A 26,592-nucleotide genomic window follows, 5' to 3' on the forward strand; every position below is an offset into this window, starting at 1 on the left:
GTGTGAAGTATCTCAACAGCTTTAATGTGATATGAAAATATATACAATTTATATAAGTGATAAAGTCACGGGTACAGCTAATAATTCTGTGGTTGATTCTTTGCAATCATAATGGAAGGAAATGCTGAATTTCAGTTAGAGGTTAATGAAAATAGTGATGTAATTTCATGGATGCCCCCTAATGTCTACCCCAGGTTAAGAACTCCTGGCATCGAGATTGAAGTGAAACAGTCCATGAAGCTCCACTATTAAATATTGTACCCAACTCCATGGTGGGATGCCTACATTTGCCGACATTTGTTCCAACTATTACCCAGCCCCCTAAGAAAATGTTCTTGCTGACTCACATCAACAATGAGAAAGATTTAAAAAGCGGAAGCATATCAGTATCTGCCACATGTATTTTTTCTTTTTACGAATTTATTTATTTATTTATTTTTGGCTGTGTTGGGTCTTCGTTGCTGCGCGCGGGCTTTCTCTAGTTGCAGCGAGCGGGGGCTACTCTTCATTGCAGTGCGCGGGCTTCTCATTGCGGTGGCTTCTCGTTGCAGAGTGTGGGCTCTGGGCTTGTGGTCTTCAGTAGTTGTGGCACACGGGCTCAGTAGTTGTGGCTTGCGGACTCTAGAGCACAGGCTCAGTAGTTGTGGTGCACGGGCTTAGTTGCTCCGCAGCATGTGGGATCTTCCCAGAGCAGGGCTCAAACCAGTGTCCCCTGCATTGGCGGGTGATTCTTAACCACTGCGCCACCAGGAAAGTCCCTGCCACGTGTATTTTATGTTTAATGAAAAGGCCTCTTGACACTGCTGGGCAAGAGCCCCAACTTGCCATAACAGAGTATTAGAACTCTGGCATTAGGGTGACCAACTTGTTCCACTTTGATCAGGACTGTCCGTGTTTTAAAATGAAAAGCCCCAGGCTGTAGGAACCCCTCAGTCCCTGGTAAACCTGGATGGTTGGTAGGTGCTTTGGAGTCAGAAAGAACACTGATCTTGGTCAACTTATTTGTCTCTGAGCCTTAGCATCTTCGTCTCCAAATGAGAATGAGAATATCTTTTCCACAAGGTTGTAATAAGGGTTAAATGAATTTATGCATAGAAAAAGCTCAGTCATGTTATAAGCACTCAAAAACCAGTGACTATTATTATTATTGCCACTGCTGCTATTTTAACATTAACTCCCTTCCTCTACCTGACTCCATCCTCCAGAAAGAATCTCACCTTCCTCTCTGCCTATGTACATTGTAAACAGTCCTCAGGCCACTCCTGAACTCTACTTTTTCATGAAGAATTAATTTGCTAACATCACATGCAGTGATGAAATAGTACATTAGGTTGAACTGTATGAAAGGGACAGTTTTATAAGTCAAGAACAGTCAAATACTGATAATGTCATACAGTTCAACCTAATGTGTGTACATACCAGGCACAGGGTGTGTCTTACAGGAGACTGTCATTTCATAAATGTTGTCCTTTCTTCCTTAATGACTCTGATATTCATAGGCATCTTGTTAATTCATCCTCCTGTAATCATCCTAGGTTTTCAAAGAGATTTCAGATTTCACGTCATTATATTCTTTTAAATTAAGATAATCTATTAAATGCTTAAGTAAAATGATTTTCTAACCTTTCATAAGCTGCGTGTAAAAAATTCACAAATCAGAGGAAAAATTCTTTAGTTTTGGAACTATGTGTTTGCTCTAGATACAGTTGCTATTGTGTATCCCTTGCTTTTTTGGCAATGGATAATATACCGCCTTGCCTTCTTCTTTATCTTATGTGCATGTGTCTTGGGCCTAATCTTGACCATGTTATATTCCACTATATCTTTTACAATACCCAGTGTTAGAAAGAAACACATTAATCGTGGATAATTGAAAAGGGGATTTTAAATGCCGTAGAAACCAAATGGGAAGTTTACATCAGTCAGGTTTCAGGCTCAAAGGAACATCATTAAAGAGAAGGGCCCCAACTAAATCTCTGGAGCAGCTCTGACCAGGATGGTAACCCCTAACCTCATGTGGTTATTGAGAGCTTGAAATGTGGCTGGGCCAGATTAAGATGGGATGTAAATATAAAATACATACTATATCCCAAAGACTTAGGAATAAATAAAGGACATAAAATATGTTCTTAATAATTTTACATGTTGAAATGATAGCAAGTCAGATGTATTGGGTTAAATCAAAAATGTAATTAAAATTAACTTCACTTTTGACTTTTTTAATGTGGCTCTAGAACAGTGGTCCCCAACCTTTTTGGCACCAGGGACCAGTTTCATGGAAGACAATTTATCCACAGCGGGGGGGTTGTGGGGGGGAGGATTCAGGTGGTAATGCGAGCGACGGGGAGTGATGGGGAGCGATGGGGAGCGCGGATGAAGCTTCGCTCGCTTGCCCGCCGCTCCCCTCCTGCTGTGCGGCCGGGTTCCTAACAGGCCATGGACCCGTAGCGGCCTGTTAGGAAATCACCCAGATGCCTGTCCAGAGACAAGTGGATAAATAAAATGTGATATATACATGCAACGGAATATTATTCAGCCTTAAAAGGAAGGAAATTCTGATACATGCAGCAACATGGATGAGGCTTTGAAAACATGCTAAGTAAAATAAGTCAGACATGAAAGGACAAATATTATATGATTCCATTTACATGAAGTACCTAGAATAAGCAAATTCATAGAGACAGAGTAGAAATAGAGGTAACCATGGGCTGGGGGTAGGGGGTATTTTAGTATTTAAAGGGTAAGGAGTTTCTCTTGTGGGTGATGAAAAAGTTCTGGAGATGGATAGTGGTGATGGTGAATGTACTTAATGCCGATGAATTATACCAATTATAAAATGGTAAATTTTACGCATATTTTGCCACAATTTTTCAGAGTTCTCAGGTGGCTTACATTACATTTCTTTCAGATAGAGTTTAGAGTTTAAACTGGCTCTAGAGTTTCATGAAGAGCCAGGCAAACTTGGCCTTCTATCTGCAATACTCGCAGAGTTTGAGAGCACAGCCTTTGGAGTCAGATGTTAGGATTCAAGTTCCAGAACCTGCCCCTGACCAGCTAAGAAACCTTGGGCCATCCCAGCATCACTCACCACCTCAGTTTCCTCATCTGCAAAATGGGGATTATAAAATGTACCCTATAGGGTTGCTGTAAGTCTAAAAGGTAATATATATACATTGAGTAATATAAACATAAGAGCCAATACTGAGTGAATGGTACACATTGTCACTATAGATGGAAGCAGGATCTTCCATTTTTATTGATACCTAGCAATTTTGCTAACATCTGAGGAATAATCCCAAAGGTTCAACAGAATTCCACTTACCCGAGTGAGGCCTAGTCAGTAAATGTGATCCCCTTTTCTGGGACTGTGGGAAAAGAGCTCAGTTCTACTCTAAAGAAAGAGTTCATTTAGAACGTCTCATATTTTTGTCTATAAGTGTATCACCTCATAATGTATAATATGCATTCCTAAAACATCTCCTGTTGGGCGAAAGTATGCACTGAAAATAACTAAGACTATGGAGCAAATAATGTTAGGGGCAGACCACCTCAAAATCTACACAGTTTTGCAACCAGAGCACTAACAAAAACAACGGGTCCACTGGGAAATAACTTAGCCAGCCAAGGCGGGTGATCCAGCTTGGCTGGAGGTGGCCACAGTGGATCTGAAAAATGCACATTCACACACTTGCACACCTGCACAAAGAAAGTGGAAATGCTTGGCAGTGCCTTAGGTGGAGCAGGGCTGGCAGGTGCAGAGATAATGTGGATGGAAGTGGATCCCTGCCATTAAGGGAGGAAGTACAACCTCCCCTGAGCTAAGAGCTGAGTAAGGCTGGGGGGTGCCCATGGCTGGAGAAGGAGCCCAGGTGTGGGGCTTATATTAAAATATTCTTTAAAAACAACTGAAAGGTTCGCTGCTGCCAATACAGCAGGCCAAGTTGAGGGCATTTTCCTTTCCTGCTAAAGGTTTTCATTGGACTCCTGCTAATCCAGTTCCCCTTGCCTAGGGGAAAGAGAAAATCACATATGAACCAGTATGTCTTCTGCTATTACGTAGGTGACTGTCCCCTCTTATAATAGCATATGACCTATCTCATATTTCGGAGTCATACATGTCTGTATTTTCTTTGTGCCAGGGACAGGGCTGTATACATTGTCCTGTTTGAGATTCAGCTGGCATAATTACATCCATTATGAAGTTGATTCCCCTGCTCAAAGATCCCCGGCAACTACGTAGCACTAGGATTTACATTAAGTGTACTTATCTCAAAGCTCATCCTCTTAACTACTACACTCTATTGCCTCATCATTTTAGGCCATTTAGGTGATGACAAATGTGACCAGATACTTTAGCAGATTTTAGGCTTAGCCTTGCCTAAGCTCACCACTCAACATACTTTCCTTCCTCTTTCTGAGTTCACCTGGTGTAGTACTAGCGAAGAGAGAAGAAATGATTCAGGCATATTGCTTCTCAAAAGTACTTGGGGGAAGTGGCAGGTATAATGTCATCATCTAAGATCTCTACCTCTGAGGCTATAATTGTGAGTTTATCTTCTGTCAGGTATGAAAATGAAAATCATTAGGCTGTAAGTTTTCTGTGTTCTACTAAGGTTTCAAATGGTGAGCTCAGTGAAAGAGTGTCCAAGCGGAACTGGGTATGCCCCAATGGCCAGATCAAATACTGTTAGGATTCATAATATGGAAACCAGTCTTGAAAGCTAGCACAGACTCTGATGGAAGAGATTCTTGGATGAAATTCAGAACTTGCTTCCCCTCCTGGGATATTCAGTTAATAAATACAGAGCAGCCATACTGGTTATTAAGATATTAGGTATTTCTGTAGTGGTGGGTAAACAGTCACTGCCTGAACCCGCCACATGCCTCTCTTTACTACCTTAGCTTCCCTTCCTCTCATCCTGGGTCCCTCCAAACCTCCTTATTCCAGAAACTAAATGCCTAGCTTCCTGAGGGAGCTCTGGTTCTTTAGGTAGCATCCGTTCTCGCTGGCCAATGCCTAACCGTACTGCTTCTTAAATATCTCCACGTTCTGTAGCTAAAGAATTAGCTTAATTCCTGAGATCTCAGTTGCCCATCTTTATATTGATGGGATAGGAAGTATAGATGGAAATGAGGAATTGGAAAATAACCTGACCTTGCTGAATGATTCATCTGTTATTTGAGTATAAGAATGTTTTTTTAAAGAGTTTGAATTCGTTTATAGAAAGTCTCTAAATCAGGAGTTGCAAACTCCTGTGGATTGGCCAAATTTGGACTGCAGGTGGGTTTTTTTTGAATGGCCAGGAATGTTTAAAAATATTAAATTCAAAGATTAAGCCAAAAAAAAGGGTTCATCCCAGCTACCCTCTTGTCCTACTGTTCAATTGTACATTTAAAATCCCATCCTGTTCCCTGAAAGCATTCAAATTTGAAACCCCTGTTCTAAATTCATACAGCACCATCTCCATTCTATTAGTATTTAGTCATCATCCCATCATACAGTCTGTAACTTGAGGTGTAATGTTTCTATTTTGTTTAAGAAATGGATGCAAAGCTACTTTCAGAGGTAGCCAATTAAGATTAATTAAACATTTCACCAGACTTAACAGGCCTAATTAGATTTGATTCATCTCTAATTTTATTACTAATGAGCATATCTGGATGACTAAATTATATCTTCTTAACTTCATGGGAGACAAATCCTCATCTCTTACCCCTGGGCTTTTTTCCTCCCTGTAAGGGATGTGATGGTGAGTCATCATGCATGTTCTCCCTGCCTCCTGATGCCATTAAGTAAAGCCCATCTGAGAGCTGAGGATGGAATCTGGGGCTCTGGGGCAGTGTCTGGCTTTGGGCCATCTCCCTGAATTATTCATGTGGAGCCAGGAAGGGTAAGTGTCCAGCCACAAAGATCCAGCACCAATGCCAAGGGGGAGACGCTGGTCTAAAATAATTGAGAAAACGACCACTGGCGCCACTGACTTGGAAGCTCCAAGAAGAACCACATGACTTCAGCTCAGGTCCAGGTGCCCCTTGACCCACCCCCCCCAGCACTCTTGTGTTAACTATGAAAGGAGCTCTGAGACGCCAAGATGTCTCTCTGACCTGGTGTAAACCTGGTCCTTTGAGTTACTCCTCTCAGCAGCCCTGCAAGAGGTTTGGGATTTTTCAGAATAAACAGCAATCCCCAACCTCTAATTTTCCCCTGGCTGCACTCTTGTAATTATCCCATTGGTGCTAAGTTGATTGTATGTTTTTAGTATATTTACTGAGTACCTATTAAGCACAAAGCACTATGAGAGTCCTGGTAGGGGGATGCAGAGGGGAACAGGTTGCAGATCTGATCGTCAAGCATAATAAGTAAGTTTCGTTTGGAGTCAACTTGATGGTTGCTGTTGGAAGTGATGTCTTTTGAAGAATTATAAGGCTCCAAGGAGAATCAGTGGGAAATAATGCTGTGATCAAGTCATGATGTCTACTCTGGCAGAGCACAGAAGGGTGTCATTCCTGACCAGCAGCCTAATAAGGAAAATAACACTCTTGTCTAGTGGTCCATTGATCTATAATGTCCTACGTAACAGAAAAAAATAATCATTGCCATATAGTCACTGCCATTTACTCTGTACTGAATACAAGCAAGACATTAGGTAGGTGCTTAGTATGCATTTGCTCTCATATTTTAAGAGTATTTGGCATTGTTTCATCTTGATCACTAATGACTACTTTTAGACCTGCGATTTGACCTCTGTGGTCTGTATGGTTACCCCAGCTCTAGAGGCACAAACCCTTACATTTTACAGTGTGGTATAGGAAGGGTGCATTAGCAGTTAGAAGGCTCAGATGCTAGTAAGCCATTTCCCATCTACAGCCCTCATTTTCCAAAGTGTAAAATGTTGGGGACAACGTGATGATTTCTCAGGTCCCTTTCAATTCCACAAGTCCTCTGAGGAAACCTAGCTCACTTCACTGATGTGTGGATGGACTTAAAGTAATTAACAGAAAATGACCTAAACCATATGCATTTTCCTCTTCCATAAACATCCAAGAGGCTTAATTGTTTGCTGTCATCCCAAGAAGGGAAAGGGATGCTGTTGGAGTAACCCCATGCAATCCATCTGGGTTGATTTTGGAGTCTCCTGGGTTTGGGAATGATATGGTCAAGGAAATTGCCTAGGGTACAGTGACCTTAGTACATAAAGTAAAACAAGAGAGTTATTTGTCTCTAGTAGCTGTGACCAGGTCACTGAAGGTATGCAGGGGGAATATGTTCTGATAAAGGCTACAAAATTGTTAACACTTTTAATTATGTTTGGGGCACACAGCATTATAGAACCAGCTGAGTTGGCATTATTGAAAACCTTGTCAGCTGCCATTCAGTGACTCAGCCAGCCAAGGAAGCTCTTGGGAAAGTTTGCTCGTTTCTTTATTCAGGTTGTTTGTCCATCAATGTAATTTTAGAAGTATTCTTTCGAAGAATCCAACAGCCGTTAATCCTAACAAACAATAGCTTTTAAATTCCAGACTACGCTTTATCACATAATAGTTAAGGTAGTAGTGGGGACTCTTCTAGTTATATTTTTCCATCCTTTCCAGAATACAGTTTTGAGGAAACACAGAGGTATTTGAAATATGGAAGCAGGAAGATATAGTCATTTTCCAGATGAATATCCTAGATAGTATTCATTAGTTAAACTATGTTGAGAAACACAGTAAAACTTAAAGACCTAGAGGATGTTATTTATTTTATTTTATATTATTTTATTTTGCTACATATTTTTATTTGAGCTTAACTCACAATTCCTTATGTTAAATAGAAAAGGTTTTAAAAGCTACAACATTTTAGGTATAATATTATATTATGTAGGAAGAGGAAATAAATTTGCATCACTACTTATATTCTAACAGTAATAGGAGAGAAAACCCCCAAAACTTGCTTTGGTAAAGTCACACGTTGGTAATTGTGCCAGGGAGTTCGTGCTTCAGAATGCCAAGTGTAAGTAGAGGCTGACCTATGATGAAATGTTTAATTTCATACCACAGAACCCAGTGGCATCCCATTAAAGACAGTCCCTTGGTGTTCAGATGTATGAATCAAACATAAGGGTTGTCTTCCCCAAGAAATTTTCTGAAGAAGTAGCGCATGAGGCAGAGAAGCAAGCTTTATTTACCTCCTGTGCACATTCTGCTCAGCTACCCAACCAAGGAGAACCCAGCATAACCATCCAAAGAAAAGCCAAATGGGGAATAGAAAAACCTGAGAAAGAAAAAGCCATCTCTTTCTTTCATAGTATCCTATTCTCTTCTGCTGTCACCCACTTGCCCCATCTTCTGATCCCTCAGCCCCTCGTGAACTCTAGAGAGAAGTCAACTGCATGAATATTAAGTGAACAGCCAGGAGTCGCTGGATTTGTCAGTCTCTACCCAGTCAAAAATAGGTGTCTCAGTTATCTATTCCTGCATCCAAAGCTTGGCAGCTTAAAAGAACTATATTATTTGCTCCTAATTTGAGGTTAGCCCTTTGGGCTGGGGTCGGCTGGGTGGTTCTTCTGTGGGTCTCATGTGATATCATGCATGCAGCTGCAGTTAACTAATGGTTCAACTGGAGCTGGAGGTTCTGAGATGGCCTCACTCACGTGTGCAGTATTGGGTGCTGGTTCTAGCTTGGCTCATATGTCTCCAGGATTGCCTGGGCTTTTCCATATGGTAATAGCATTCTGAGAGATAAGCCCCAGTGTCATGGGGTTTTCAAGCTTCTGCTTGCATTACATGTTCTGATGTCCCATTGGCCAAATCCAGTCAAATGTCCAAGCCCAGTCCATGTGGGAGGGGACTGCACAAGGGCATAGATGCAGGAAGGCATGATTCACTGGGGGCCATACCTACCACAGTAATCAAGGGTAAATGGCAGGAAAAAAGCTTGTTCTAATTGACCTGGGTGGCATGGCTCAAGGAACAAAGGAAGCATGCTCTAAGACTTGGGATACTGCCTTTAGTTTGGCTTTAGAAAACACTAGGTGGAATGATGCAGATTTTTTTTTTTTTCCAAATGCAGGGAGGTTCTCAGCCCTGCTGTGAAAAACTGGCTTGTTCAAAACTAATTGGGTCTTTCCAAAACATTTACGTACCTAAGCCAACCTAAGGACAAAGAGAGTCCAGGCTCTATTGTCCTTGATTACTCTTTTCTGATGGTCTGAATTCATTTCCAGATATTTCCCAAAGCACCTGTTATATATGGTAAAAGCAAACCAAACAAAATCCCTTGTTTATTCTTGAGCAAATTCATGGAGTGCTCTTGCTGTGTAAGCAGAAAGAAATAAGTCAAATGATTTAGAAGTCAATTATTTAAAAGGCATACAGTGGCATCAGTGACCTCTCCTGGAACTTCAAAATGGAGAAATTGCCTTGGTCTACTTGCTAGCTTGAGCAGCCCAACTAGGTAATGGACATTCTAGAACATACTTGCTTTTAAGAGATCTGTCAAATGGACCATCTGTAAGATCAGAGAATCACAAAGTTGGAAAGAATCTCAGAAGTTTCCCTTCGCTAGTCAACTTATGGTCTGAATTATTCAGGACAGATGGACCATCATCCTATTTTAACATCTTATACTGTTGTTTGCCTCTTGCCAAATCCCTCTACCCTGCACACATCCTTTTCAATGCTGTAAAAGAAATTGTAATCTCTGACTCGCTTGATCCATTTATAAACCTACTTAAGATAAATGGAACTTCAGGATTTGCTAAATCCATACAGGTCTCAGTTGAGAAAGAGAGACAGAGACAGAGATAAAGACAGAGAAACAGAAGAAGGGACGGGTCCATTCATATGTACCATACCTTCCATGATCAAGCTAGTCATTTAATCTAAGATGCATGGACCTCTCCTAAAAATTTCCTCATGTATATAGTAACATCAGCAACAAGCTACATTGATTGAGTGATTGAGTGCTCATTGTATGCCAAGGAATGGACTGAGTGCCTTGGAATGTCAGCATAGAAACTGTTTCAGGCTGGGTTCACTTTGAACAGTTAGCTCCCCAACAGATGAGGGAAATCTTCAAAGAGAAATCAGAACCAATAAGGCAGCCCTTAGGGACCAGGCCAATGCCAGCCCTATGGTGTTATGGCAAAATGGAAAGCCACGGAAGAGGAAGGAGATTTGCAATGCTCCTTATACTTGTGGAGGTTTTTCCCCCTGAAAAATACCTGAACATACAAACGTTTGCAAACAATTCTAGGAATTCTTACAGAGACTCTGAAACCTAATCACAGGCAGCTTGGACTCCTGGATTAAGACAGAAAGAGACGGGAGGAGAAAGAGTCTGATTCTTACTAGAAGCCTACTTTATCGCAGGCACTTGACATACATACAAACACACCTTCACAGTGGCCATGAAAGGTAGGGCTTGTGGTCCCCGTTTAGCAGATCCAGAATCTGAGGTTCCCTAAAGTTAAACATCCGCAGAGATCACACGGCTAGCAAGCATTAGGCAGGCATTCAAAACTGTTTCTTCCTGACTTCCCAGTCTTAACATTTGAGTCAACCACTAGAAAGAAAGAGACAGAGAGCCTAAAACACAACAGGGATGGGCGTTTTTATAAGAGATCATTGATAGTAGAAACTATGTAAATATCTCACAATAGTTACTGTTAAATATACCACAGTTCCTCCATACAGTGGAATACTGTGCACCATTAAAAGCCATATTTTCACAAAGTATGTAGTGATTTGAGGACACAATTGCAGGGTCACAGAAGCAGGATTCAAATATGTACATTCATCATAGCCTGTGTGTGTGTGTGTGTGTGTGTGTGTGTGTGCGTACAAACATATACACATTGAGAAAACTTGACGATGGGAAAAGAAGTGATTTTTGTCGTTTTAGTCATACATCTTTGTATTATAATGATTATTTGTTATTTTTATAATCAGGAAATAGTCAATCTTTTAAAAAGTTGAAGTATAGTACTTAGATGTTCAAACTGTCTTCTAAAGCACAGAATAAAGGAGCTAGAAGGGATACAGCACAATCCCATTTTTTCCCTTTTTAATTTTTTTTAATTGAATTTTAAAAATTAATATTATATTATATTACAATATTACATAGTCTCAATATTAGGTTACAATATTATATTAGTTTCAAGTATACATCATAGTGATTCAGTATTTATAAGGATTATACTCCATTACAGGTTATGACAAGATAATGGCTATAATCCCCTGTGGTATATAGTATATCCTTGTTGCTTAATCTGTTTTCTACATATTAGTTTGTATCTCTTAATCCCATGCCTCTAATTTGTCCCTCCTGCCTTTCCTTTACCCTTTGGTAACCACAAGTTTGTTTTCTATATCTATGAGTTTGTTTCTCTTTTGCATATACATTCATTTGTGTGTTTTTTTAGATTCCACATATAATTGATATCATACAGTATTTGTCTTTCTCTGACTGACTTATTTCACTAAGCATAATATTCTCTAGGTCCATCCATGTTGCTGCAAATGGCAGAATTTAATTCTTTTTTTATGGCTGAGTAATATTTCACTGTGTGTGCGCACGCACGCGCGTGTGTGTGAGTGTATGTCACATCTTCTTGATCCAGTCATCTGTTGATGGGCCCTTGGGTTGCTTGCATGTCTTAGCTATTGTAAATAGTGCTGCTGTGACCATTGAGATGCATGTAATGTTTCAAATTAGCACTTTTGTTTTTTCTGTGTATATATCCAGGAGTGGAATGCTGAATCATATGGTAGTTCTATTTTTAGTTTTCTGAGGACTCCCCATACTGTTTTCCATAGGGGCTGCACCAATTTACATTCCCACTAGCATTGTACAAGCATTCCCTTTTCTCTGCATCCTCTCCAACGTTTGTTATTTGTAGACTTTTTGATGATAAGCATTCTGACAGGCGTGAGGTGATATCTCATTGTTGCTTTGATTTGCATTTCTCCAATAATTAGTGATGTTGAGCCTCTTTTCATGTGCCTGTTAGCAATCTGTATGTCTTCAGAAAAATGTCTATTCAGATCTTCTGCCCATTTTTTGATTGGGCTGTCAGTTGTTGTGTTTTTTTATATTGAGTTGTATAAGCTGTTTGTATGTTTTGGATATTAACCACTTGTCAGTCGCATCATTTGCAAATATTTTCTCCCATTCCATAGGTTGCCTTTTCGTCTTGTCGATGGTTTCCTTTGCTGTGCAAAAGCTTATAAGTTCGTTTAGGTCCCATTTGTTTATTTTTACTTTTATTTCTTTTGCCTTAGGAGACTGATCCAAAAAATATTGCTACAATTTAGGTCAAAGAGTGTTCTGCCTGTGTTCTCTTCTAGGAGTTTTATGGTTTCCATTCTTACATTTAAGTCTTTAAACCATTTTGAGTTACTTTTATATATGGTATGAGGGAATGGTACAATCCCTTTTTAATGGTGGGAAGACTAAGGCCAGATAAGCATAGCCTAAAATTAAGTAGGACTTGCATAATATTGGTGGAGATGTTGTAATTCATAGTATAGTCTTTTATTTTTTCTTTTTACCTGCTTTGTGAAGAAGTACAACCTTACCTGGAAACATTGAAACAATGTTTTTGATCTCCCTGGTTACCATGTATATGTGAACTCTAAAGTAGGGCTCTGATCAGAAAGACAGATTGCCCAGATCCCTGCAAACTCTGTCTTGTGTCCCTCAGCACGTCTTGCCAAGGGGACATCTAGTGTTACCCCACCCAGGATTTGAAACCAAGAGAACAGGGATTCCGGCTTGTATTCTGAAAGGCAATTTACTGAAGGCAATTTACTGGCTCCTTCCCTTGGAATCTCCCTCGCATACTCATCTTCTAGAGCCTGAGCCAGATTCAAAGCAAAACACCCCACTTCTCAGCAGAACCCACCAGAGACTTTTTCTGCCAAAGGTTTACAATGGATGGATTTCAGCCTCTGGGGAATATTCAAATATGTGTACAACTGTTGCCCTAATTGCTGTAAATATTTACATTGTCCTTATCAGTAGATTATGTATTTATTTAGAACTATCATTTACAGTGCTCTCCCCTAATTGGGAAATGAAACAGCTGTTTGGCACTTAAAAGAACATGTCATGTCCCCTTTGACGGATCACTTAAAGAGGACAGGGATTATAAGTGTTTACTTAAGGATTTCTAAAGGAGGGCTGACCAGATCTAGGCAGAATGAAAATGATTTCTCAAGAATGTTCTGCTACAGCAGATTATAGAGACATGTGGGGAGGAGTGATGAGTGGAAGAGCAGGTCCTGGGGATTAAATGGCATTTGTCATCAATTTTAATGGGACTGGGCAATGGTGTAGTTGGTATTTCAATTTGAATTGTGCTATTTACTTGGGCAGGATCCTGGCTGTTGAGTATGTAATGGTGATTATGTAAGTCTCAGGGTTACTCCTTGATTTGCTGACTAGTTTGCCAGTGAGCTGCTCAGAGGAAAGCTCTTCACAACTGACTTTATTCCAAAGGGGGAAAAGATACCTCTTTTAAGTTATATTTGCCAATAATTTAAATTATAAAAATGTTTTAAAAAGTCAAGTTTTTAAGATAACTAATTGGTATTATATTATGATCTTGGATGCAAATGGAAAAGAAAGACTTAACACTAAGTTTTTTTTAAAATTAAACTAGATGTAAAGGCAACATTTCTGCTTGGATTTACCTATAGGAACTATAAAGTGCATGATGAATGTTGGCTTTTTCTGGCACTGCCCACGTAAAAATATATTGCTTATGTATGAAAAAGTGATTATACTGTGTGGGAAAAAACGTAAAGTGAGTTCACCCTAAGTGTAGCTGTGTTAATACAAGAGGAAAGATTGCATTTACTAATGCCATATCTAGTTAACAGGGTGTGAAGTTTAATTTTAAAATCCTATACAGTTTATTGCATACAAATGGGGTCAGTTAAAATAAATTTCTTAAAGCATAGCAGATTTAAATAGATTTATGTCAACATAGCTTTTCAATCCACCAGCATTATCAAATTATTCCATATTATCTTCAAGGGGAAATGGACCCAGTGGTAAACATAGTTTAGCGCTCTACTTTGAAGGGTGGGAGGTAGGGGTCGTGTATGGAGTGCGGAAATAACTCACCACTTTAGTTCATGGTATTAGACATTTTTGAATAATAGCCAAAGAGTTCTTGTCAGTTTCAGGAATTTACTGAGTACACACTTTCACTTTTCAGAAGTGGGCCTGGAGTCAAACTCTTAATAGAATCAAACTCTTAATAGAATGAAATAGCAAGTCAGTGTCAGAGACTCCAGAAATGACTTGAGGGCTCTCTGTAGAATTTCCATATACGAGGAATGTTCAAAAGCGTGAATAAAAGTAAACTATGGAGCCAAACAGTCATGGTGGGAAATGTCCACTTAAAGATTGCCAACAGAAAAGATAAGCATGTGGACCTTCAAATAGTGATCGAGCAATCAGGCATGGGTGAAGGCATAGCAGAGTGGTTCCCAAGGGGGTTCCAAGTCAACAGTTCTGGACCAAAAGCCAGGCTCTTCTTCTTACTTCAGTTGTGACCTGAGACAAATCATGTCGTTTTTCTCAAAGTGATTTATCTTATCTCTGCAGTGAGTACAGTAGCACCAGATGCCTCCTTTGCACAGGTAGCAATTGATACAGCTGTAAATGTTACACTTCTTTCTGTGATCTTTGCTTAATATTTGTCTTCTCTTGTAGACATCAAGTTCCTTTGCTCACCCTTACATTCCCAGCATCAGTCACATGCCTGCCACACAGCAAACATTCCATGATGATTTGTTGAACAAGACCTTATTTCACTGGAAAATTATGGAGAGCATATGAAACAATTTGTGTAGAGTATTTAGCCTTGTGCCTGCACTAAGTCTTCAGTGCATGTGAGACACCCTTATTATTGTTGTTATTGTTTGCATTGGATAAATGTCTGTTAAATAAAATATTAAATGCCAGGCTCTTTTAGGATAAAGCTCACCAGGTAACTCAAATCTGAGGGCACTAAGAAACTACATTTTATTAGTTCATTTTGTACTGCTCAAGCCTAAGGAAACCACTAAAATTTGGCTTCTAAGCTGGAAAGGCAATTCATCAATTTACAATAGAAGATATATTATTTTCTAGGGGTCAGGACTTCGTGAAATCAATGTCTTTGGAACACAGAATTAGTTCCAAAAGTTGCTTGTAAGCTCTGAATCGGAACAAAGGGAGCTATCTCTATGGTCTTGTAGGACATGTGATGTGGGCTGGAGACTTACCCTGATTCCACCATTCTGGTACCTTTCTGGTGGCTGGGAAGTTTGTATCCACCAAGTAAAATGTGTCTGTCTTTCTGTCTCCTTCTCTCCCCTTAGAGAATAAAGGATAAATACGACAGTTCTGTCCATCTATGTCTAAAACAATTTTGAAGCTGAAAGGAACCTTCGGGAGCGTCTATTTTCCTACACCCAACACCTATATTATAGATGATAAAAGTGAGTCTTGAAGAGGTGACTTTCCCGAGGAAATATAGCTAGCTAGATAGATGGTAACAAAGCAAGGGCCTGACCCTCGTTTCCTAGTGAACTTTTACTCTTTCCAGTTCACGATTCTGCTTTATCTAACATTCCCTAATGTTGTAGTCTGGAAAACAGACCCTCAAACAGTATTCACGTCCTAGTCCCTAGTATCTGTACATGTTGCCTTATGTAAAAAGTAAAAGTGTGAGTAAAAGGTAAAGAATCTTGGGATGAGAGGTTATCCTGAATTTATCAGGGTGGGCTCTAAATGCAATCACATGTATATTTATGAGAACTAGGGAAAGGAGGATCAGAAATACACAATGGAAAAGGTGATGTGAAGACCTAGCAGAGAGAGATTTCAAGAAGCTGGCCTAGAAGACTGGAGTGATGCGGCCACAAATTAAAGAATGCTGGCAGATACCTGGAGCTGGAAAAGCAAGGAATGGATTCTCCCCTAGAGCCTCTGGAGGGAGAAGGGCACTGCCAACACCTTGATTTTGGCCCATTGATACTGATTTAAGACTTCTGGCCTCCAGAACTATGAGAGAATCAGTTTCTGCTGTTCTAAGGCACCAAGTTTGTGGCAATTGGTTACAGCAGCCATAGGAAACTAATATTCCTATGAAAATGGAAGTCACATTTTCCTAGTTAAAAGTTACTGATTTATTTGCTGCCCAACCCGGCTACAACATAACAACAGTACTGCTTCAGAATTAAAACTTAAGTGAATGCCTGCTTTTTAGCAGCATTTAAACCAAATCCTACTGCTTCCCTAGTAGTTTTGAGCAAATAAAATCTGGACTAATGTGATTTCATTGGCAAAAAAAAAAAAAAAATTATAGATTTATGATATGACCACAGGGCAAAATATTTCATACATAGACCATCCTGGAAATTACACACAATTCTTTGTCCAAAATCACCTTTTATAATGTCTCAGAGTTAATTGGACTACAGTTTATTTTGTGTTTCACATATATTTTGAAGGGATTCTTGCTGATAAGATTTTTCTTTAGACGGCTTTAGGAAAGAGCCATCTTTGATAAGATGATAATCTGCATACATAGATTATCATTTGGTATCTAACTTTTTCAAAAAACTAATTTCATGATACTGTGTGGATTTTATTAGCTTTAGTTTCAGAGAATGGTATTTTTTAAACTTTCTCCAAAAGCTAGACATACACCATTTGGGAGAACTGCAATCCCTAGATACTCCCCATAGTAATAACATCTCATTGTCTTCCCACATGTGGATTTATCCATTGCATAATCTTGTCTTCTATGTAATTGGCTGGTATTTTTTTTACCTTAAAGAAAACATCTCTTTTTTAAGCTTAAATCTTCAAAGTGTGTAAGCCAGCACCTGAAAGGACGGGTTAGTATTGGCTGTAGATTAGTAGGCCGCCCCTTAGTTTTATGAGGAAGTACAATTATTTCAGGTAGGTGACAGAATAAAAGGGTGCTTATTGTTAAGACCAGGTGTTATTCTAAATAAATGTTAACCAAGAGTAGAATTTTCAATAGGCAACACAGTATCGGTCCAAAAGTTTTTGTGATCATTAATAGACACATATTTCTAGTGACAACTGGGTTCTTAACCTTCTGGAGTTGGATTAATTTGTGTATGTGTTTATCGGAAATCCCCAGTTAGTAAATATAGTAACAAAGCCATGGTAACTTTAATTCACTAATAAAAAATTAAATACTGTGACCAAGTATGTATGCTCATCTATCAGATATTTTACTAGAGGAACCAACAGAGAAAAATCTATCATTCACCACTAAAGTAGGAAAAAATGCTCCCAAAGAACTGGGAAGTAAATGAAGATCATGAACAGTAAGAATCATCTGTTAGTTGAGCCATAGGACATTGCCATCTTGTAGGTCAGAAAATGGTAGAATGATAGCAGTTTCTTATGATTCAGCTTAGTAGTTTGCTTGGAATTGGTTGGTCTTGAATGGTATAAAAGCGATCCAATTTGAAGTTATGCCATGGACACTTCACTCCTTATGACCTATTTCCCCACTTTGTCCCTTTGAACCAATTTACCTTTCACAGGCCTAACAGAGCTGTTCTTATAGGACTTGGTGTCAAAATTTGAAGACAAAAATGGAGTTTTTCCATTTTCAAAATAGCTGACATTCTACATGGAACAATTTGAGACCCAAAAATGATTAAAAACAGGAAATAAATGCGACTTAGGTATCCTATCTCTCTTCCCCCCACCCCACCCAGGGGTAACAGAATCTTCTGCTGTTTCTTATATCAAGATCATTTACCAGATCTTTTATAATCCGTGGACCCCAAATGAAGGAAGCACCACCATGTCTCAGAAGGGAGTACAGGTTTTCCTAAGAAGGTAATTATTTTAAACATGAGCTATATTTAAATAAAATGCCTTCATTCAGCCTGGGGATTTTTCCCCTACTTACAGAGGAAAGAATTTATCTCAGTTGATTTTTAGGAGGACCCTCATCCAATAAGAGTAATAATGACATCAAGTTTATTCTTGATGTCAGGGCTAGTCAAGGCTCCAAGAGGAAAATAATAGTGTAGTCAAATTGGGTAATTTGAGGAGAGATTAACAAAGAAGTAATTAACAAAGGTGTGGATGGAGTGGAGAGATACCACAGGGGATTATGCCATACCATGGCACTAGTGTTATAGACTGAATGTTTGTCCCCCGCCAAAATTCATATGTTGAAAACCTAATGCCCAATGTGATGATACTTGGAGGTGGAGCCTTTGGGAAGTGAATAGGTCATGAGGGTGGAGCGCTCACCAATGGGATTAATGCCCTTATAAAAGAGGCTCCAGAGAGATGCCTTGCTCCTTCCACCACATGAGGACATAACAAAAGATGCCCATCTGTGAACCAGGAAACCCTTACCACACACGGAGTCTGCCAGCATCTTGATTTTGGACTTCCCCGCCTCCAGAACTATGAGAAATACATTTCTGTTGTTCATAAGCCACCCAGTCTATAGTATTTTGCTATAGTACTGCAAATGGACTAAGAGAGTAAAGGTCAGGGTGCTGTGCACACTTCTAGGCCTGAAGGGTGGGGGGAGAGAAAGGGAGGGAGAGAGAATAGGAGGTGGGCAGAGAAACCTATCGTCTGCCAAGAGCCGTGATATCTCTACAGGAAGGAAATCTGGGGAATAAAAACTCCAATTTACTCTTTTCTCCCTCCATCCCCTGTTGGTCTATTTGTTGAGCCCACCATTCCCTGCATGAAAATCAGTTAATCCAATCCCTAAATGCCAGCCTCCTAGAGCACTGGCAGAGTGGATCTGGGGAGGGAAAAGGAATTATCCAGCACAGTTGCCAGTATTTACACACAGCTCAGTTAGAGCATAGCTTTGATGCTGTGGGTAGCAAGTAAGTGGTTGCTGCATACATATTAAAGCAAATCAGTTTCATGTTCTTATTAGAGACAGCGTAGAGAATGGGAAGAGGAACACGGAGAAACATGAAGAAGGGAAGGTCACTAGCATTTATTGAGTGTCTATTATGTCGCAGACACCATTTGGGGTGATTTGCATACATCATCTCAGTTAGTTCTCAGAAGGACAATATGCTGTAGATATATCACCATCCTACAGATAAAAGCACTGAAGCTAAACAACTCCAATTACTTCTCCAAAGTCGTAAAGCTAGTAGGTGGCTGAGCTGGGATTCGTACCAGGTCTGACTAAATTCAAAGCCTCTGCTGATTTCACCATTGCATGTAATGTGTCCATGCTTGTTTACAGTTTGAGAGCAGAAGCCTTGTATAATACATGAGTCATCACTAAATACATTATATGTTGATGCCAAGGAAACAAGTCAGGCCTCAAGAGTCAGAAATGTCATATTTGTATCAACCTACATGCCCTCAATATGCACTGGTCTACCATCCTCCAAAAGGTACCACCCCCGTACACATTTCACATTGTATTTGCATATTACTCTCTCTGCCTGAAATGTCCTCTCCCAGTCTCCCCCCTCACCCACCATTTTCTCCAGTCAAAATCTTCATATCTTTCAAAGCTCAACACTGAACTTTGTTATTTTTTCTGAAAAACCCAATTCCTAGATCTCTCAGAATTAATGGCTTCTCAACTTTGTTCTCCAAAGAATACCTATTACCATTAGGTGTTTATGACTACTGTAATCTGTAATTACAGTAATCTGTGTGTGTTTCTCCTTGTTCTTCTCCTGTGTAGTAGACATTTGTAGGGTTTGCCTTCACAGCATCTAGTCCCCCTTCTCTGTGTGTTAGTGTCCTGAATTTCCTTTGGGGAATGATCCCTCCCCCACTCTCCATCCCTGTGGTTAGTTTGGAGCCATCTGTATTTCAACTCCAGGATTGCCCATGTGACTCAAGCTTGGCCCATCAGAGTACCACCTCCTCCTGGACTCAGTGATTGGATTGGGAATGGTCTATGACCAATCACAGCCAATCAAAGCTAATTGCAGGACTTTTGCTAGAAAGAGCAAGAAAAAGGAGCTGGGGTGAGGGGGTTGGGGAAGGGGGAGGTTTCTTCTTTTCTTTTTTTTTTAGGTTTGAATCAGACAATATAAAATCTGGAACTACCATTGTAGAGACAGCCTGGTAGTAGTGAAGTAGACTCAAGAAACTGGAGTAAAAAGACGTGAAGAGGCCAAATTCTGATGACGTTGGCTTGAACCACTTGGTTTATTTAGCCAGGGCTACTCCAGGCGTTCCAAGTATATGAGCTGATAGGTTAAGTTTTCAGATACTTGCTATCATAAAAATAGCGTAACTCTTAACTCCCTAACAGAGCATCTGGTAGACTGGACATGCTCAGAAAACATTCATTGAACTAATTAAATGGAATCCTTGCAAACTGTTGTTTGTCCATGTGCCAAAGTCCTAAAACCCAAATCAAGAAGATGATCAGGTCTCACACTCTTCCCTTTCGTTTTAAGACAGTCCTTGAAATGTGTTTGCTGAAGACAGACAGAACTTTATCTTCTCCTCCAGCACATGACCCAATCAGAGAGAAGATGCTTTGTGGTTGAATAACACATGAGCTAGCAAGGACCAAGCCTGATGTTTTCAGGGTGTTGAAAACTTACGATGAACCTGTTGATTTTTTCAACCCATTTGCTAAGCTGCTCCTGAGGATCGTTTGACAGTTTCTCTGGGGGGGAAACGTTTGGAATACTGGTTCCTGCTCTGCAGGAAAAATAAGAGTAAGGTTTTGCTTTCTCTTGCCCTGTTGTTTTCCCTTTTCCAAATTCATCTGGCCCTGAGCACTCCTACAACAATAGTAGGTACTTTTTGGAGTTTCTGAGCTGCTGACAATCACTCCTTTAGTTTTCATCTGACGCAAAGCAGCAGACTGACAGCAGCCATGCTGGGGAATTTCACAGCCAACTGGGCCAGGAGTGAGAGCCTGAAGTGAACTAGGTCAGTTTTTCCCAGGGATTTGGAATTAGAGCAGAGAGCTAGAGAATGAAACGGATTCAGTCATCCCGCATGCCTGGAACTACAACACGTGGCCTTGGGAGCTGTGGGTGGGCATCTTTCTTCCTCTGTGTGGAATGAAGAGCAGAGATGAGTCTTCTGGGACCAAAAAAAAAAAAAAAAAAAATGAAGCAGATGTGCAGATACAGGCGGAGATGGAGAGAGTGTACTCCTGCTTTCCGCCCTCCCTCAAGTTCGCTCTTCTAGTCTTCTCTCAGCCCTCTCTGCATTCCTGCTCATCATTCCACTGTAGCACCATTACATCTGTATATTAGATCCTCATCTTTTGATTAAGGTAAGCTCATTTGATTTCTGTTCCAAACAACCCAAACAAAAACAAAACCTCATACATTAGCCAAGAGCTTCTTAAGATGGGGAATTACCTAGGCGAGAAAAACTATCCCAGCTGAGAGAAACAAAACAAAAATCGTCAAGAAGAGTTGGCGACGGTCATTCTGAAATCATTTAAAAGATGTCTCTCAGCTCTGAGAAGAGAAAAATAAAGCTGCTCATTCGGCCAGCTTTGCAGAACTGAAATAGAACGGCCCTGCTCCATGGATTCACGTAGTCACTAAAAGTGAATTCCTTTCTGCAGTCTTCAGCCTGCAGCTGAGCCCTGAAATGTATTCCCAGTTAAAATTCCTCTCCAAGCCCTACCCCATGACTTCATGAAGTTGTCTGCGCACGAGAGCGGCTCTCCAGCCCAGAGATGTAATGTTTGCATCATCGCTGACGTGCAGACAAGTGTTTAGATGGTCCATTAAGTAAATGCCCCTTACAAATCTAGGGTACATCTGGTAATTTGAAAGCCCTGCCTTGCCTCCATATGGTTGGAAATCCTCGGCTTGACTTATTAAGGAGAAACAGGCACAATTATTATGTCAAGACACATTAATGTGTTTTATTCTGCCATTGCATTTGCTTACTGGCATTTGATGAAGCTAAAGAGATTTTAGGTTATGAAATTTGTGTTTCCTCTTTGTCTTTGTTTCGAAAGTATGTGTGGTATAATGTGGATGAGGAATATCACTTAAGCTTCTGGCCAATTCTCCCCAAACCACAAATGGATTAGCATCTTCTTAAAAAAAATCTATCCCTGCTCTTTTTATCTTGTCTGTTTTCTGAGCAAAAGAACTATTGAAAACAACAGAATGCCTGTCCCTTTTCATCCTCAAAAAAAAAAAAATGACCTTTCCCTTACTTTAATTGTACAATGATTATCTACATTATTGGACACCCTTTGGAAATATCGGGACAAAAATACAAACAGCATGTTAATGAAATCCGCAGATGATACTAAATTGGGAAATACTGTTTTCATTATTAATGACAATGGATCAGGCAGCCAGACTCAACGACAGCATCTGTGAGAGGGGAAGGAAGCAGTAGAGAAAGTTATATTGGTGAAAAAGGCAAAAGGAGCTAAACACATTGAAATGACTCGAAAACCCAGATGCAGTGTGAGCAGTAGACAGGTGAGCCTTGAATATTCACTTGTCAAGTCAACATGGACATGAGTGGAAGGCCAATTAGAGATCCTTGTACACTGGGGAGTGAGAGCTGGGCTATTTTTAGCTCCATAAGTAGAGGCATTGTGTCTCAAAACAGATAGTCTTTTCTTCCAGAACTTTAATAAGACTGCACCTGGAGTAGGGTACTCAGTTCTGGAACTGCAAAAGAATGATGTTTTCAAAAACTCTTATATGTAATTTTTCAGGCTTTTTTTTTCAAGAAAGAAATACAGCCACCTTAAATTTTTTTTTAAGCAATTCCTAACAATATATCAGCTGCTTTTATCGATTTGGATCATCCTTGAGTGTTATCTAAAGAGATCTGGGTGTACCTAGTAGGCATCCCAAAAGTAACATATTCAAACCTGATCTCTGGTCTCCCTACTGCTCCCAGCAAACCTGCCCTTTCCTCTGTCTTCCCTGTCTCAAATATTGGAATTCCATCCTACCAGGTACTTAGGTTTAGAGTGATCCTGAACTCCATTCTTTTTCTCAAACCAGACATCACACAGCTCAGCAAATCCTGTTGACTCTAGTTTCAAAACGGATCTGGAATCTGCCCATTTGTCACCACATGCATGCTACCCCATAACCCAAGTCACCAGGCTCTCTTGCCATATTTATTGCAATAATATCCTAAGTAGACTCTCTGTGTCTGTTAAAATGACGGTCAAATCATGTCACTTCCTTTCCCAAAAGTCTTCAATGGCTTTCCAAGTCAGTGTGTAAAGGCCAACAAGACCCTTTGTGGTCCAGCACCCCTTACCTCTCTGATCTTCTACTCCTGCCTTGCCCACTCAACTCCAGCCACACTGGCCTCCTTGCTGTCCCTATAACATGCCAGGAAGCTTCCTGTGATGTCTTTGCACCTGCTACACCCTCTGTCTGTCTTTCTCTTGCCCAGATATCCACATGGACCACTCCCTCAGGGTTTACTCCAAAATTACCTCTGCAATGAAGCCTTTCCTGACTACCCTCATGAAAATGCAGCCCACATTCACATCACATATCCTTACCCCCTCCCTGTTTTATTTCTCTTCATTGTACCTAGTATCAGCTAACATGCTGTATATTTTTATTTGTTCGTTGTTTGTCTCTCCCCTGACGGACACGCCCAAAATACACATTATTGCCATCATTTACTTTCATCTGTTTTATTCCCACACCACAAAGAGTACTGATCCCACAGAAGGGGCTCCATAAATATTTACTGGAAGACAGAACGCAACTTGATGGCTGTTGAAATGTTGGCAGTGCTAACTTTCATAATCAAAATACTTGATCAGAGTCAGTCAGTTATAAAAAATATCTTAAGTTCAAATCTAAGGAGCGCTTCTAAATCTATAGCAGAGCTAGGTGTGCTTTAAAAATAACTTCCTCTGTCCACACAGTGCATTTAACCTCCACTCAAAGGCTAAGTAGCATGTTTTCTAAGCTGCCATCACTTCTAGCTAGAATGCTGCTCTATTATGTTTTTAATCAGTAGGGAATATATTTGCAAAGGCATGCAATGGCTAAGCTGAAGGACTTTAAAAATAAGTCTCAGAAATAAGGAAGGTGATGCTCAGAAAGGTGAATCTGGTGGAAAGAACACTGGCTCTGGAATCAGACAAGAGCTAATACCTACAGGAAGTGTTCTTAGAATGTATCAATATTAACTTGTTTAGCATTCACAAGGAGATAGGAACTGTTGTTTTCATTTCCATGATATAGATGGGAAAACTAAGGCAGAGAGAGTGGGAATAATTTGCCCAAGGTGCTTTATCGCTTATGAGCTAGTGGTGAGGATTTGAACCCAGGAAGATCTGGCCCCAGAGTCCATGTTCTTATGCACTATACCAAGTCTCCTTTGGCCTCGGGACCCCCTTACACTCGTGAAAAATTGTAAGGATCCCAAAAAGCTTTGCTCATGTGCATTGTACCTATAGATATTTATTGTATTCAAAATCAAAACTAAGACAATTTTTAAAATATTTCTTCCTTAACTCATTTTAAAATAACATCAACAAACTCATTATATGTTAACATAAATAACATACGTTAAAAGAAATAATTATATTTTTCGAAATAGAAAGCATTTGTCAAGAAGAGTAGCATTGTATGACATTAAATGTCTGACTTAATAGCAGACAGTTTGATGCTCACATTTGCTTCTGCCTTTGATCTATTATATGTTGTTTCGATTGAAGTATACAAAGAAAATCCAGCTTTACACAGATACATAATTGGGAAAGAAGGAAATAGTTTAATAGCAGTTTAATTGTAGCTGTTCTTTGATAGTACACGAAACTTGACAAGTACTATGTTCATCAGTTCAGTTGTAATGTGGAATCTGAAACCATATCAATGAACTGTCATACTTTGTTATAGTAAATTCCATGAGTCCATTTTGTATTTTCAATACTTTTACCCCTGCATGTTTTTTTAATACTATGCATTAGACATTTGGAAGATACTAGTCCACTGAGTTTTACAGATCTTCCAAAATCTTTTTTTTTTAAAAGGTTCATTAATATCAGAGCTCTCATGTTTTTAAAATAAATTTATTTATTTTATTTATTTTATTTATTTATTTTTGGCTGCATTGAGTCTTCGTTGCTGCGCGCGGACTTTCTCTGGTTGCGGCGAGCAGGGGCTACTCTTAGTTGCGGTGTGCAGGCTTCTCGTTGTGGTGGCTTCTCTTGTTGCGGAGCACGGGCTCTAGGCGCGCGGGCTTCAGTAGTTGTGACATGTGGGCTCAGCAGTTGTGGCACGCGGGATCAGTAGTTGTGGTGCACAGGCTTAATTGCTCTGTGGCATGTGAGATCTTCCTGGACCAGGGCTCAAACTGTGTCCCCTGCATTGGCAGATGGATTCTTAACCACTACACCACCAGGGAAGCCCACAACTCTCAGTTTTTTAAAAAAGGGACTTTAGGAATTGGAAAGCTGACAGGCTAATGGTGGCAGATACAAGTTTTCCAAAATTCTAATTTTTGCCTGAAAGCTCAAAAATGATATTATTGGCAAGATATACTTTCAGGTTATCATCCCAGAGGCCTTTATGATTATTGACGTAGCATATGTTTCTAGGCATTAGCTTCCAGTTACAGTTATGTTTTGATCTTCTGAAACTTTGTTGATTTATGTGAGTATGTTTATCAAAAGTACTCATATACCTCGAGGGAAAAAGTTACTTCAGCTTATACAATTAACATTGCTAATAAAAAATTAAATATTTGGCTAAGACACCAACAACTTTACTCACCATTGCTTTTGAATCATTAGTGCAAATATCAATATAATATAAAAAGATAGATAACTAATGTCTTTGTATTATGATGCAAAGAGTTTTGACCACCCCCCCTCAAAAGGCGATAGACATGATGAGGGTTCCACAGATCACACTTTGAGAACTGTTGAACGACCTCTCCCATCCCTGCCCTAACTCTTAGAAGTTATGCTACTTTAACTTCTCCAAGCTTCAGTTTCCTTACCTGTAGAATGCAGATATTAATATACAACTCTAATCTGACAAAACTATTTTGAAAATTTGGAATAATCGTATGTTAAGCTCTTGGCAACGTCTCAGGCACACAGTAGGTACTTGAAAAGTGGTAGCTGTCATGACTGTTGCCCAAGCCCATAGCCTGTTATTGGCAAAGCTAGAACCCAATGTCCTGTTTTCTGATTCCTGCTCAGAGGTCTCCCTGCGACATCACATCAGCAAGAGCAGAACAGATCCCACTGTGGCTGTTTTTACAAGAAAGAAGAAAGTAGCCAATTCATTTGATTCAATTGATTCAGTGATCTTCCTAGTTAATGTCCTAGGTGATAAACGGAAGCAGTGAAGTGGAGTCGTTGAGACTATGTATGATCTGCATTGGGGTCGTGACTGGCTCCGTACTCGTTGTGTGACCTCTACAAGTTCTCTGAGCCTCAGGCCTCTCTTCTGTGAATCTGGATAATCATAGCACCTACCTTACAAGGTTGCTATGAGAATTAAATGAGATAATGCCCAGAGATAGTAAAATACCAGCCCAACGTAAGTGTTCAGTAATGGTTAGCTGCTTGCTATTATAATAACGATGACTCTTGTTATTATCTTCATAGCTCAGCT

General features: G+C 39.9%; 1 protein-coding gene across 16 annotated transcripts in view; it reads right to left on the bottom strand.

The window, feature by feature from the left end:
• Nucleotides 1–26,592, bottom strand: part of LOC309606953 (uncharacterized protein) — a 431,574-nt gene that overhangs the window by 281,414 nt on the left and 123,568 nt on the right. The window contains exon 4 of one of the 16 annotated variants that reach the window (XR_014232143.1): nt 22,355–25,330. The exons of the other annotated variants lie outside the window; for them this stretch is intronic. The gene's annotated coding sequence lies outside the window, so the exon portion shown is untranslated. Of the gene's footprint in view, nt 1–22,354; nt 25,331–26,592 lie in introns of those variants that run through there. 16 annotated transcript variants of the gene reach the window in all.

The sequence above is a fragment of the Balaenoptera borealis genome (genome assembly GCF_965194805.1).
Source record: "Balaenoptera borealis genome assembly, chromosome: 12".
Lineage (NCBI taxonomy): Eukaryota > Metazoa > Chordata > Mammalia > Artiodactyla > Balaenopteridae > Balaenoptera > Balaenoptera borealis.